This window comes from Pan troglodytes, chromosome 4 (assembly GCF_028858775.2).
Source record: "Pan troglodytes isolate AG18354 chromosome 4, NHGRI_mPanTro3-v2.0_pri, whole genome shotgun sequence".
Taxonomy (NCBI): Eukaryota; Metazoa; Chordata; class Mammalia; order Primates; family Hominidae; genus Pan; species Pan troglodytes.
Window position 1 is genome coordinate 106,725,181 of NC_072402.2, and position 13,148 is coordinate 106,738,328.

General features: G+C 36.6%; 1 protein-coding gene and 1 non-coding gene across 46 annotated transcripts in view; one reads left to right on the forward strand and one right to left on the reverse strand.

Annotated features, from left to right (window-relative positions):
• The window catches only part of FER (FER tyrosine kinase), a 439,457-nt gene that overhangs the window by 256,031 nt on the left and 170,278 nt on the right, over positions 1 to 13,148 (forward strand). The window lies entirely within an intron of this gene.
• Positions 9,870 to 9,976, reverse strand: LOC112209402 (U6 spliceosomal RNA). Its single transcript, XR_002944130.1, has one exon. It is a non-coding gene; the product is annotated as a U6 spliceosomal RNA (small nuclear RNA).

Consider the following 13,148-nt stretch of genomic DNA (forward strand, 5'->3'; position numbering starts at 1 on the left):
TTTTTAATAAAAAGAACTACTGATAAAAGCACTCCAGGATTAAGGAACAAACTGACTAGGGATGGCTGATTTCTCGGAAACTAGCCACAGTAGGAACTTATTACTATCCATCCCTAGGGATAAAGGGACAAGAGGCAGAAATGGTTACCAGAATCCAATGTGTGCCAGAACTTTGCAAGTGGGGCTGCCTATGACGAGATGATGCAGCTGCCCTAAACACAGCAAGAGGAAAGGAGTGGGAAAGAGATCAGACCTCTTTTCTGCCACCTTTGGATCTCATGCTGGAATCTAACTGGAGGTCCATCAACAAGACAGTCCTCAAGTGAAGTCTGAGGAGTCAGCCTCCTGGGGCATGTAATAGATCCAAGCAGGAGAGAGGATAGAAGGTGTTAGAGGGTGAGGCAGGTTGGCAAATGGAAAAAAACTATCCCGTGTGTGTGTGTGTGTGTGTATTTCTCTGTATGTGTTTATTCAAACATACTTATGTAACACATACATATGCGGTTAATGGTTGGTATTATATTTACATGAGTTGTGATGTATATATGTATAAGCGTGTGTCATCTATTTGTGGAAGATTCCAATGTTTGTGCATACTCCCAGACACATACAAACATATGCACATATACAAGATATTTAAATTCTAGTAAATATAGAAAACAATGGAACTAGTTGGAAAAGAATTCTGGTTTAGACAGAGGAGTTCCAAAAAATAGCTAGGGAACCTGTAGGTAACACTTGTTTTAGATACACATGCTCTTGCACACCAATGAAAGCATACTGAACACACAAGAGTTTAAATTTCCCTTCAGTTGAAGTTCCTTAGCAGCAAGGACCATGTGTTCTGCCTTCCTGTGCTTTGTAAACTCTTGTACAGTGCTTCACACCCAGGAAGTGTCTCACTGTTGTAAGAATGAATGAATTAATCATTCCATTTAAATATTGTTTTCACTCAACCAGAGTACAACTTAAGACAAATTTGTATTCACTTGGAGACCACTTTTAGAACAATTAATTGAATGAAAAGGAATTGTACATTTTAAAAATATTTATTGTTTTTAACCAGTATTGATTAACTCAGATATACTATAGGAACATATCATGATTTTGTTTATGGTACTGCACAAAGCTACTTATATGCTTTTTGTAACAACCTCATGATGTAGAGAGAAGCAGCATTAAGACTATTTCGTAAATGATGACTTTGAATCTTGGGGAGGTTAAACAATTTTCCTTTTTCCTTTTACCCTTCTGTAATGAGATAGTGAAATGAAGAAAGCTGTGAGGAGTTTTCATTGAGCAGTTATATTGAGCTACTTGAATTGTAGCTGCCATAATTCCCACCTGTTGTGGGAGGTATCTGGCGGAGGTAATGAATCATGGGGGCGAGTCTTTCCTGTGCTGTTCTTGTGAGAGTAAGTCTCACGAGAGCTGGTCGTTTTATAAACGGGAGTTCCTCTGCAAGTGTTCTCTTGCTGACCGCCATGTGAGACAAGCCTTTGCTTCTTCTTTGCCTTCCACCATGATTGTGAGGCCTCCCCAGCTATGTGGAACTGTGAGTGCATTAAGCCTCTTTCCTTTATAAATTACCCAGTCTTTGGTAAGTCTTTATTAGCAGTGTGAGAATAGAGTAATACAAGCAGTAAGCAAGGTTTTGCTTTTTGTGTTTAACATATACCTGTGATGAAATTAGCTCTCTTAGCTTTTTGGCTTTTTGTTTTTAAAACTATAACAAAAATAGGAAGGGTGGGGGGAGAATTGTTATTTACATGTGATTTCTAAAGATGAGTAAAAAATTGTAATCTAAGTTTTTGAACAAACCTGTTTTTATTTTACCACAAATGTCCTCTAAAATTAGCCTAAAGTGAATGTGATGCTCATATGGTGGGGGGAAAAAAAACTTACCTGCCTCACCTCCACTTAATTAAGATTATTAAAGCAATATATTGATACTAAGAGCACAATTCTGGAGGAAAACTTTGATAGAGGTTGTCTTCAGTTCTTTGCTTCAAAAGTTTACTTAACTTTCGTATTGAATAAGATTAACATGCTGTGGGACCTGTGCTTTTTATATTCTGATGTTGTTCAGAGGTTTTTATTAGTTGGGTTATTCAGAAAATTGAGACATTATTTTTTAGATGGGTTATTCAGAAAATTGAGAAATTATTTATGATTTAAAAAGTTTTAATTACATTGTCTATTGATAGTGGCCAAATGCAGTTTCGAAGTAATAGCTCATATTCTGAGATACATGAGGTATTAACATTATATCAGTATTGTGATCCTGTTGTGTTTTAACCCAAAGTAGGAGACATCAGTGTTTACAGTGTCCTTTCATTTTGAAAAGGCACTTCACATTGTTTTAGTCAGACTTATTAAGGGATACATTTTAGAGAAGTGAAAATTAATTCTTTTTAGCATATAGTTCTGATAAGTTTAGACAAATTCATATAGTTGTTTACCACCACAGTCAAATTATAGAACAATTGCATCAGCTCCCAAAATTATTCTATGCCCCTTTCTAGTCAACCCAGCTACCTACCCTTTGGAAAGTGAGAATGTCATATACAAGGAATCGTACAGTATGTGCTCTTTTCAATTTGACTTCTTTTATTTAGCAAAGTACAATTGGGATTCATCTGTATTGTTGCACAAATCAGTAATTTCCTCCTTTTATTATGAATAACATTTCCTTGTGATGTACCACCATTTGTTTATTCATTCCTCAGTTGAAAGAGTTTTTGAGTTTTTAACAATTATGAATAAAACTATAAACATTCATTTAAAGGGTTTTGTGTCAACATTAACTTTTCATTTATCGAGTATATACTTATGAATGAGATTGGTGGTTTGTCTAGTAAGTGTTCCTTTAACTTTATAAGAAACTGCCAAATTATTTTCTAAAGTGGCTGTGCTGTTTTGCATTCCTACCAACTGCGTGAGAATTCCAGTGACTCCACATTTTTACTAGCTTTTAGTTTTTTCAGTTTAAAATAAATAAATTAGATAATTACTTTTAGCTACTCTCATAGGTATATATAATGGTATCTCACTGTAGTTTTAATTTGTATTTCCCTAATGACTAAAGATGTTGAGCATCATTTCATGTGGTTATTTGTGATCTGTATGTCTTCTTTGTGGGCACTTTTGACAACCACAGAAAGACAAACTAGTGGATTAAAATTATAATCTTGTACTCACGGAGGAAATAAAGTGTATCTCTCTTTAACCTTATATTATTGAGTTTATTAGTACATAAAATTGACAAAAATCATTTTATTGTCTATTTAAATGACATAATGGTAATTATTCTTCCTGACTACAACTATCATTAAAGATGTTTACCATGTTCCTAATAGTTCTCATGTCTAATTGATTCCTCTCCCCATTTCCCACAGCTATTTCCAACCTTTACCATTTTTTCTCAAGTTCTTAAACTGTCTGTAGTTTCTTCAGTATTAGTCAGGGACTTGCTTCCTTCTTTTACTAAGAACCTGAAGAAGAAACACTTGCACACTCCACCAGCAGTTATTTTCACCTGTCCTAATTTTCTCTGTGTTATCGCAGCTCCTCTCACCTCACCCAGGTCTTTGATTCTTCATTTTTCTCTAGTTAACTCATCTATCTTGTCCCTTCTCTTCTCACCTTCCCTAGGCCTTTCATGTATCATTTTCTCTGCTTTAAAAAAATATTTTGCGTATTTCCTTACAGTCTTTTTCCTCAGCCACTCCATCCTTATCTTAAACAATAATAGCGGGCCCGGCACAGTGGCTCACGCCTGTAATCCCAGCCTTTTGGGAGGCCGAGGCGGGCAGATCAGGAGTTTGAGACCAGCCTGACCAACATGGAGAAACCCTGTCTCTACTAAAAATACAAAATTAGCCAGGCATGGTGGCGCATGCCTGTAATCCCAGCTGCTCGGGAGGGTGAGGCAGGAGAATTGCTTGAACCTGGGAGGCAGAGGTTGCAGTGAGCCAAGATCGTGCCGTTGCACTCTAGCCTGGGCAACAAGAGCGAAACTCCATCTCAAAACAACAACAACAACAACAACAAAACAATAGCCAAAGCTTTCATTTCACTAGTCTAGTCTTCCTCTTCAGTCTTTTTTTTTTTTTTTTTTTGAGACGGAGTCTCACTCTGTTGTCTAGGCTGGAATGCAGTGGCGTGATCTCGGCTACCTGCAACTGCCGCCTCCCGGGTTTAAGCTATTCTCCTGCCTTAGTCTCCCAAGTAGGTGCACACCACCATGCCTGGCTAATTTTTATATTTTTAGTAGAGACGGGGTTTCACCATGTTGGCCAGGCTGGTCTTGAACTCCTGACCTCAAGTGAACTGCCCACCTCAGCCTCCTAAAGTGGTGGGATTACAGGTGAGCCACCGTGCCCGGCCGTCTTCCATCTTTTTAATAGGTCATGACTCCTTTCTTATGAAGTAACTTATAAGCATAATATATCTTACTTTGTTGATGTTTCTCATCAGCGACCTATTAGAAACCCACCAAAAGCCTCTACCCTGACCACCTTACTTAAATTTAACTCTCAAATGTTGGAGACAACTCATTACTAGCATTAATCATCTCTTCTCAGCCCTCAGCCTGTTTGAAATGTCTGCTATTTTTGGAAGAGTCTCACTACTCTAATAGAATCTACCTTCTCCCTTTGCGTTTTGCTTCTTTCAAGACACAATTCTGTTTGTCCTTGTTGCAGTTACTTATTCCTGTATAAGCCACCACCCAAAAATATAGTGTCTTAAAAAATAATGTTTTATGTTTCTCATGATTCTTTGGGTTGACTGGGTGGAGGTTCTGCTGACTTAGCCTGGATTTACTCATGTATTTGCATTCAGCTAACAGGTTGATTAAGGGATGGGTTCAGTTGAGACAGCTGAAATGGCAGTGTCATGATCTGTTAAACACGGGTAGTGTTTTAAGACAGTGAAGATGGAAACATCAAGGCCTCTTCAGGTCTAAATTTTGTAATTTCCACAGTGTCACTTCTGCCACAATCTGTTGGTCAAAGTAAGTAACAAGACTAACTCAGAGTCAAAATGAGAAAGAGACACTACCTCTGGACAGGAGAAACAGCAAGATCACATTTCAAAGAGGTATCTGTACTTGGGTGGGAAAGGTGTGGATATTAAACAGTCTACTATATTTCTTATTTTGTGACTCTTAGTTATCTCTTCTTAGTTTTCTTTTTTATCCTTCTTTTTTTTGAGACAGCCTGTCACCCAGGCTAGAGTGCAGTGGCACAATCTCGGCCCACTGCAAGCTCCGCCTCCTGGGTTAATGCCATTCTCCTGCCTCAGCCTCCCCAATAGCTGAGACTACAGGCGCCCGCCACCACGCCTGGCTAATTTTTTGTATTTTTAGTAGAGACGGGGTTTGACCTCGTTAGCCAGGATGGTCTCGATCTCCTGACCTCGTGATCTGCCCGCCTCGGCCTCTCAAAGCATTGGAATTACAGCCGTGAGCCACCGTGCCCAGCCTTTTTAATCCTTCTTTAAATGTTTTGTGTTCCTATTCTCTTACCAGTTTCATAAGGTTTTCACCAATATTTATAATCGTCTCCAAGGATCAACACCTGGATCTCCTGTGGGTGATCCAAATTAAGATAGTCCAAAAGAGAATTCATAATCCCTATTTCTCACCCCACATCTTCTCTTCCCTTCCTGGATTTATATCTTGATCCCCGGTCCATGGCATTATATGTAGTTATGCAAACTAGATTGTTTTTGTACCTTTTCTTACCTCCCATATTCAGTTGCTGATAAATAAAGTCCTGCTGACTATAAATTTTGAACATCTGCCCTCTCGTTTTCTACCTCAGAGCCATTATTCAGGTTTCCATTATTCTTTGTATTTTAATACTAGTATTTGAATAATTTACAGTGTTTTTGAGTTTTGAATATTTTTGGCAAAAGTGAAATGAAATCAGTTTATTTTGTGAAGTAAAAAAGTGAAATGAGTTTATTTTGAAAAAGTGAGGAACATACATATGGAAAAATGTAAAAGGAATTAAAAATTACCCATGATCCTCACTCAGATGTACACAGTATTAAGCTTTCTGTGTACATTCTTTTAGGTTTTTAAATATGCACATCTAATGTCCAAATACATTTACATTTAAAAAACATTTTAAGCATGTTTTTTAAATGTGTTAATGCTATAGGTATTGTTTTTATCTGTTTTTTCAAATTATATAATCAGCTTCTTTTGATGCATAGTATTAGAAATTCTTCTAAGATTTAAAAAGTGGGACAAAGAACAGAATTCAGTGAGATGTTGAGAAGATGTAAATATCAGGCTAAAAATCAGCATCTCTAAAAATTAGAGATGGATACAGCAAAATGTATGCACAACGGAGGACCTCTAATGTTTAACATCAGAGGAGAAATGTAATTTTAGACAAAGAATTAGTGAGATAAGGTACTTTCTGGTTTGTCTTTGTTTTCAGTACATTAACTGGAATTTGTTTCTTGTCTCGCTCAGTTAACTTTCTACCTCACCTCTTTTTTAAATTATCCCTTTGTTGTTATTAGCATGCCATTTGTAATATTTCCTTTAACTTCTTGGACTTAATGAGCTAGCCTCTTTGAGTTTTCCCCTAACCTCCCGTGGTTATCCTTCTCTCACAAGGCATTGTTTTCTCCTTTTTTGCATGTTTATGTTTTTAGCAGGGCTTTATCTTGCTTTTATTTTTTTAAATATAAGTTTGCCTGCATGCGTTCAGGGCTATTTTATCTTTTTGCTCTCATTCAAATTACATCAAACCCAATAAATCTACAGACCTGCACAGATTCAGGGCTGCTTCCTCTTTTATTTTTTCTTTGGGACAAAAGACCTCCAAAACAATAGCGAGCTGATACAATTTTCTTTGATTGTGGAAATCTAGTGTAACTAGTTTACCTAATTCCAATTGATCCTTTCTTTAGCCTCTGTTTCTGACAGCCACTATGAACACTCATGCTTCAGTTACTTTGCTCATGCTGTTTTCTTTACCTGGAGTATTGCCTTCTTGTGCTTCCCTTTTCTCCCCAGCAGAGCCTACTTCTCTACTGTGCAGCCATCTTTAGCCCTCAGTCCTTGATCAAAGTAACCATCTCTTCTCTGCATTCGCCGCGCTCTTTGGTGCTCCGCACTTAGTTCTTTCCTTATTTTTACTTATTGTGAAGAGGTGTGTGATTGTAACCTTCTTGCAGGTAGACTGTGTATTCACGTATGCCAGCCATGTTATAGGTTTGCTTAAAATGCTTAGCAAATTTAGTAAAGATCATGATTACACTAAGATAATGTTCACATAGATAAATACAACTCAGCCGGTTTAGTGATTAAATGTAGAGCAGCTGTTGTGGAGAATTGGTGAGTTGCTTATTTAGTATGTTTTTCATGGGAGGGATAGCAACATTGCCTTCAATTGATGGCAAGTTTCACGTGTCACAATTAAAGTTTTATGTACGTATTTTGAGGCTAAATATGAAATTCCAATACTGATTTAGTCATCTTTAAGAGGCATTTATTCTTGCCTCCCTCCCACTTTTTATTGATTTGTTTCAAAGTAAAAGCTTTTATTTTTAAATCAATAACATTCAGGTAATATGATTCCATAAAGCCTTTCCAAAAATTTGAGACCTGTGTGGTATCATTGCGATGGCACTACATCAGCAGTATCTGTAGAACTTGATATTGGAGAGTTTTGTTCAAAGAAATATTTTGTCTTGATAGGACATTAAGTGAATGTAGAGGTATGGCTCAGAATAACTGCTAATTACAGTTTCTTTTAAATTATGAAGTGCCTTTTTTCCTTTTGGCTTTTGCCAAAATGGAAAAGAGGAAAAAAAAAATCAATGACTATAAATATTGGAAAACTCTATGACAATATGATGAATAATGAAATAAAAATTAAAAACTACCAAAGTCATACTTGATAGACTTAAAATGACAAAAGCAAGGGACATTGGAAGTAAAGATTCTCCTTGAATATTTAACTCACTTATTTCTCCCTTGGCTGAACGTGTGGAGCGGAATTACCTGTTGCTAGAATGGTGATGAAGTGTTAAATGCATTTTGGCTTTAGTGTTATCATTGCTTTTGCTTTTTTTTTTAAATTTAATTTAATTTTATTATTATTATACTTTAAGTTTTAGGGTACATGTGCACAATGTACAGGTTAGTTACATATGTATACATGTGCCATGCTGGTGTGCTGCACCCATTAACTCGTCATTTAGCATTAGGTATATCTCCTAATGCTATCCTTCCCCCCTCCCCCCACCCCACAACAGTCCCCGAAGTGTGATGTACCCCTTCCTGTGTCCATGTGTTCTCATTGTTCAATTCCCACCTATGAGTGAGAACATGCGGTGTTTGGTTTTTTGTCCTTGTGATAGTTTGCTGAGAATGATGATTTCCAGTTTCATCCATGTCCCTACAAAGGACATGAACTCATCAATTTTTATGGCTGCATAGTATTCCACGGTGTATATGTGCCATATTTTCTTAATCCAGTCTATCGTTGTTGGACATTTGGGTTGGTTCCAAGTCTTTGCTATTGTGAATAGTGCCGCAATAAACATACGTGTGCATGTGTCTTTATAGCAGCATGATTTATAGTCCTTTGGGTATATACCCAGTAATGGGATGGCTGGGTCAAATGGTATTTCTAGTTCTAGATCCCTGAGGAATGGCCACACTAACTTCCACAATGGTTGAACTAGTTTACAGTCCCACCAACAGTGTAAAAAAGTGTTCCTATTTCTCCACATCCTCTCCAGCACCTGTTGTTTCCTGACTTTTTAATGATTGCCATTCTAACTGGTGTGAGATGGTATCTCATTGTGGTTTTGATTTGCATTTCTCTGATGGCCAGTGATGGTGAGCATTTTGTCATGTGTTTTTTGGCTGCATAAATGTCTTCTTTTGAGAAGTGTCTGTTCATGTCCTTTGCCCACTTTTTGATGGGGTTGTTTGTTTTTTTCTTGTAAATTTGTTTGAGTTCATTGTAGATTCTGGATATTAGCCCTTTGTCAGATGAGTAGGTTGCAAAAATTTTCTCCCATTTTGTAGGTTGCCTGTCCACTCTGATGGTAGTTTCTTTTGCTGTGCAGAAGCTCTTTAGTTTCATTAGATCCCATTTGTCAATTTTGGCTTCTGTTGCCATTGCTTTTGGTGTTCTAGACATGAAGTCCTTGCCCATGCCTATGTCCTGAATGGTAATGCCTAGGTTTTCTTCTAGGGTTTTTATGGTTTTAGGTCTAATGTTTAAGTCTTTAATCCATCTTGAATTAATTTTTGTATGAGGTGTCAGGAAGGGATCCAGTTTCAGCTTTCTACATATGGCTAGCCAGTTTTCCCAGCACCATTTATTAAATAGGGAATCCTTTCCCCATTGTTTGTTTTTCTCAGGTTTGTCAAAGATCAGATAGTTGTAGATATACGGCATTATTTCTGAGGGCTCTGTTCTGTTCCATTGATCTATATCTCTGCTTTGGTACCAGTACCATGCTGTTTTGGTTACTGTAGCCTTGTAGTATAGTTTGAAGTCAGGTAGCGTGATGCCTCCAGCTTTGTTCTTTTGGCTTAGGATTGACTTGGCGATGTGGGCTCTTTTTTGGTTCCATATGAACTTTAAAGTAGTTTTTTCCAATTCTGTGAAGAAAGTCATTGGTAGCTTCATGGGGATGGCATTGAATCTATAAATTACCTTGGGCAGTATGGCCATTTTCACGATATTGATTCTTCCTACCCATGAGCATGGAATGTTCTTCCATTTGTTTGTATCCTCTTTTATTTCATTGAGCAGTGGTTTGTAGTTCTCCTTGAAGAGGTCCATCATGTCCCTTGTAAGTTGGATTCCTAGGTATTTTATTCTAAACATATGGAATGCTTAATGAATTTGCGTGTCATCCTTGCTCAGGGGCCATGCTAATCTTCTCTGTATTGTTCCAATTTTAGTATATGTGCTGCCAAAGCGAGCACTATGTTTGCTTTTAAAGTTATCTTCTTAATGTTGATTTTTTTTTAAAGACTGTTTTGTTCTAAATGTCTCTGTAGGTGTTAATTTGAAAGTATGGAATTGGTGTCTTCAGAAATAATTTCAGACTCAATCTAGTTATAGAAAAAAGTTGTTTTTGTGTTTGACAGTTAACATACATCTTGATTTTTTTGTATATGTATGATTTGATAAGCCCCTTGTTTCTAGCACATAGTAATATGGCTTTTTTATTAAAGCAGCATCTGCTAGCCCCTTTGCAGTTATCACAGTAGTGTCGTTCCATTTTGATTTTGCTGTTCAGCACTTTTTAAAACTGCTGTATCGGTTTCTTTTGTAGTAAAACTTGAAATACCAGTTCTTGGCGTCAAATAATACTTTCTTTTAAAATTGACTTTTAGATAAATTAAAAATGGTTAAGATGTAGATAGAGAAGCAAACGTGTGACTTTTTTTTTTTAAATAGTAGTTGGAGGGAGCATATATTCATTCCTTCTTTCATGCCACATTAATTGAATGCCCATTATGTGACAGCTTCTTGATACACTCTGGAGCTATACTGGTGACTGAGACATAGCCTTTTCCCTCAAAGAGCTTCTGTCTGCCGGTGGAGACTGACAGGTAAATAGATCAGTATAATCCAAGCTGACAGGTGACATAAGCATGAACAGAACTGTGGAAGCACTAGAGCAGGATCAGCACATCATGCCTCGGGGAAGCAGGAGACAGCATTATATATGGTAATTCAAAATGAAATGGAATCATGAGCAACCCTATATTTTAAAGCAGAAATATGATTTTCTTAGTGTAAATTAAGCCTTTTTTCAACTTAAATTTTAGTTTTGAGTGAGTTGCTGTCATTCAGAAATTGGCTTTTTTCTGTGTTGTCAGCATCGTGTGCCTTTTTCCACCTCCTCATTCCCCTCCATACTCCGAAGAATGTCTTTAATGTTTGAACCACTATGTCACATTGCATCTCAGATTTACCTTCTCTGGCTTTGGATGCTCCTGAATGGGGGTGATTATTTGCATTTCCTTTGCTCCTCTTGGAGGACTGGGTCACATTTAGTTTAAGGGTTACTATTAGTGAGCAAAGAGAACAAAGGCACCAGGAGCTGAGAATGCCCTTTTCTAGGTGACTTTTTCCCTCTATATCTGACCTAAGTTGTACACTTCTTCAGTAACCAGAGACTATAATTACATGCTAATGTTATAGCCCTGTCAGTATCTGTTTCTACAAGATCTTTATGTATTCCAAGGCATCCTGTGTAGGGAAGCATACAATATATTGTTAATTTTGGACAACTTTATCCATCCCAATTCTATAGGCTGATGATAAGCTTGAAGATGACAAGGCCAGGTGACAGAATACTGGAGGATTCGTTTCTGAGTAGTTCAAGATTGTCTTTGTTGATTAAAACTTCACTGTGTATCAGCCACTCTGAATTGGACTTTTGTTGAATATGAATAAAGATAAGAGGATTGAGCAACTCCTATAAAGCAAAGTGAAATTGCAAGCAGTGTGTGAAGAAAACTGGTTTCACTTTAACCAAGGACAACAGGAATCCATACACGCTTGTGTACTTTTTTGTGTCTCTGATGATATCAGACCAGCTTTCTCTTATCACTGATAAAGCCATGACCACAGATGTAAATCAAATGACTTAATTGTAGGTCGCTTGTCAAACAAAAAGCCTTTGTTGCAAAGCAGTAGCAAAACTTTGAAATGTGTATGTGTATACTTAGTCAATGTTTAGAATCTATTCTTTATTTGAATATATACATATTTTCCACATTATTATTATAGTTTTTTATTATGTGCTATGCACAGAATTAAGTTCCTCTCAGATTCATATGTTGAACCACCAACATGTCTTTATAGGTAGGGCTTTTAGGAGGTAATTAAGGTTAAATAAGGTTATAAGAATGGCCTCCTAATTCAATAGGTTTTGTGGTCTTATAAGAGGAAGAGAGACCTATCTCTACCTGTGAATATGCCTAGGAAAGGCCATGTGAGGACACAGTGGGAAGAAGGCAGTCTGCAATCCAGTGAGAAAGCCCTCAGCAGATTCTGTTGTTTAAGCCACCCAGTCTATGATACTGTGTTATGGCAGCCTAAGCTGACCAATACACCATGTAATAAACGTGCTGTTTTCTTATTTCTATTGCATAGTTATTTTAGGAATTTTAATATTACAGGCTTTTTACTGAAATGAGACAGTTATTTTATGTTGCCTTTTGAAATGTGAGCTTGAGAGGATTGCAGGGCTAATGAGGGGCTAGGAAAGAAAAATATCCCTAGATTTATTCAAGTTTTTCAAAAAGTTATGTTATATATTTTGCAAATCAAAAATTATTAGAAAAGACAAGATAGTTATTATAGAATTTAAAGTATTTTATTTCATACATTACAAATACAAAACATATTGTTTTAAGAATTGCTTTGGATTGTTTTGAAGCAAAATGTTGGATATGATGTCCTCTGCTCATGATTGCTGCAGAAATACCCAAATGACATAGTAAGATTTTCATGCCTTATAAATAAGTCTTGTATATTCACAGTCTTTCTGTTATTCATTGTTGAACCTTTGTCTTGAAATAATGTAATTCATAAGAAAAGAGATAACTTATTTGCATATCATAAATTTTAGTTCTTTTAGCTTGGGTCCAAATCAAAATAAAATTCATTTTGCTTTTATTTTGTTGACTAGTTTTGGAGGATATATATCATCATTGGTCTTAAATGTTATTATAGTTATTTAATTTGTTTATTTGCTTTACGATAAAATATAAGTCTTATCAGAGACCAAATCCAACAACTCAGGTTAGAAATGTGAATACTTAAATGACCATTATCCAAGAAATTCACAGAACCTACTTGTTTTCCCTCAATTATGAGAACTAATGCATTGTAGAGAGTCACTACCCTTTTCTTTCCCTGACAACCTCCATCTGTGGTCACATACATGATTGTTGGGACTTTTATAGTAACAAACCCTGTGTTTTCATTTTCTCTATAGATTCTCTTTTCAAAAACCCTATTTTCTAACATCTTACTTTGTAATAGTAGGGAAAGAAAGCATCATGTATGTATGGTCAACCTATTGTCTCCTGTCTGTTTTAGTTAGAATGCCTAGTCAAATGACTTAATACTTTGGAT